The 2,521-nt window shown below is 33.1% G+C and overlaps 1 pseudogene; it reads right to left on the reverse strand.

Annotated features, from left to right (window-relative positions):
- Positions 1-1,122: 1,122 nt before the first annotated feature.
- Positions 1,123-2,057, reverse strand: LOC107743444 (olfactory receptor 51F2-like; annotated as a pseudogene).
- Positions 2,058-2,521: the final 464 nt, after the last annotated feature.

Genomic DNA, 2,521 nt, shown 5'->3' on the forward strand with positions numbered 1-2,521 from the left:
AAGCTAGTCAGTGTATTCAGCAGGTGTAATGTATTCTAAGTTGCTTCAGAAGTAGTGGAAGTACTACGACGTACAACAATAAAACGGTGCATTGACATAAAAAAGGAAATTTACTTTTGGTACTTAAGTACTTTTAAAAGCAAGTACTTTTGTACTTTGATTTAAGTAAAAATCTGTCTTTACAACTTTTACTTGTAATGGAGTAATATTTGACCAGCAGTATCTGTACTTTCACTCAAGTAATGGAGTTGAGTACTTTGTCCGCCTCTGCTTTTATCCGATGTGACTTACAAGCTTAAGCAATTCATCACAGCACACAGTAGCCCTACAGTATTTGCAGGATATAATGTCAAGTTTATTAGAAAGCTAGATTAGGAGACATAGTAGTACAGAAGAGAAATGCAGAGAAGAGAATTAAGTTTTTTATTTATTTATTTATTTATTTGAATGAAACGAGAGAGCAGTGTGATACGACAAACATTAAAATAGTGTCGTTTCATTCATGTTGATAGCACAAATGGTATATGATGAATTCTCTGTTATTTTACACATGCTAGCAGGGAAAATTTAATGTTTTTTATATAAAATATACCATTGTTTATTGTGTGGATTAAACAAAAATTTGTTGCTGAGCACCTGTGTACTAGGGTTGTTTAATTTTTTTTTTTTTTTTTGTCATTCTGACTGCATTGATTTTATTGAATAAACACTTTAAAGTTTAAAGTTGAACAAATTTAGATCATCATACAACGCATCACAATGTTTCAAATAGCACAGAATGGTGGGAATAAGTTACTGCATAGTCATAATCCTTACACAATCCATAGAGGATCAACCTGGTAACAGAATGTTTTTTTGGTTTTTTTAATCACATGTGACAAGTCAGAGAGCTTCTTTTACAAGATTTACACAGCAAGTCGAAATATCCTTTAAATATTTGTTAAATGTTCTAAAGAGACAATATAACTGATAACAAATTTAAAATAACAGAAAAAGTTTCATTCAAGCAAATAATGAAATTCAGCAAACTATAATATTGAAAAGAACTAAATCCTTTTAAATAATTTTAAATTCTCCCACTGCCTTTTATATTTATTTCTACAGTAACACACACACCCTACTTCATTTGTACAGTTCTTTTATGGATTGCATGACCTCCTCTGTCTTTAGAGTGTATATGATGGGATTCAGCATAGGTGGTATTGTCTGTGTCAAAAGAATTGTTAATTAACTGGGTGTTTGGATGGATAGATGTTGTGGCAGCAGCAATATTATTACTTAAAACTGGGAGATAAAAAATTGCCATGTGAGGTGTAGGTTTTCATGGCCTTGATCCGGTCAGCACCATGAGCAATCTTAAGCAGAGCCAGAGCAATGCAGAAATATGAGATAATGATCAGTATGAGTGGTGTGCACATGAGGAGACCAAAGCTAATTTTTCCCATCAATATATTTATACAATTTCCATTACAAGCTAGTCTATAGATAAGTCCTTGGTCACAAAAATAACTATTAATCACAATAGATCTACAAAAAGAGAGTGTGTTCACAAAACCTACAAGTATAGATAAATATGTCACAGAAAAAATCCACATCACCCCTATGATCGGAAACATGGCTGGTTTGGTTACAATGACATGATACTGTAGAGGAAAACAAATAGCAACCAATCTGTCATAAGCCAAAACAAGTAGTGTCAAAGACTGCAGATTCATGAAATGATATACAAAAAACATATTTGACAAACATGCTTCATATGAAACAACCTTGTGCTCAAATAAAAATGTATCAATGACTTTTGGAATCAAAGCTGAGCTTCCACACAGATCAGAAAGCGCCAGATGAAAAACAGCAATGTATTTGGCTGTGTGAAGTCTGCGGGCCAAATAAATGATACACATGATAAATGAATTCCCCAAAACAGTCACAACATACACTAAAAACAAGAACATATAGTAGTATTTTGCATGTGGCATATTAAAAAAACCATTAATGAAAAATGCTGCAGGACGAACAAAGGTCACATTTACAGAGAAGTTTGACTGAATGGAGCTCATGATAACTGTTGTCTGGCTTTTGTTTCACCTGTGATGAAGAACTGTTATAGAAATACACTCAAGAACAGAATATTCAAATAATGTTTTCATTTCCAGTCACAGTGCATTCATGAACAAAAATGTTTAGATGTTCTTTTGAATCAAATTGAAAATCGCTAGAGAGAAACAGAGGAAACACATGATTTATAATCTACCTTGTTCAAAACTGTGACAATATCATTATTCTACTAGCCGTCTACATATTTATATTAGATCATTCTTGAGCTTGGGACTTTAATTGATGGACCAACTCTTCTCCTTGTAGACTTAATTAAGCAGGGGCAGGAGTACATCTATGAAAAGAAAGCAAAAAGCTTAAAGCTTGAAAAAAACGAAGGCTTTGAGTTTTGCCACTGCAGTGTAACATACCATAATGGCATCTTGATGCTAGACACTTCAGTTTTCAGAGCCTCAACTCTAAATTA

This window comes from Sinocyclocheilus rhinocerous, unplaced genomic scaffold, assembly GCF_001515625.1.
Source record: "Sinocyclocheilus rhinocerous isolate Xijiao unplaced genomic scaffold, SAMN03320098_v1.1 scaffold106, whole genome shotgun sequence".
NCBI lineage: Eukaryota > Metazoa > Chordata > Actinopteri > Cypriniformes > Cyprinidae > Sinocyclocheilus > Sinocyclocheilus rhinocerous.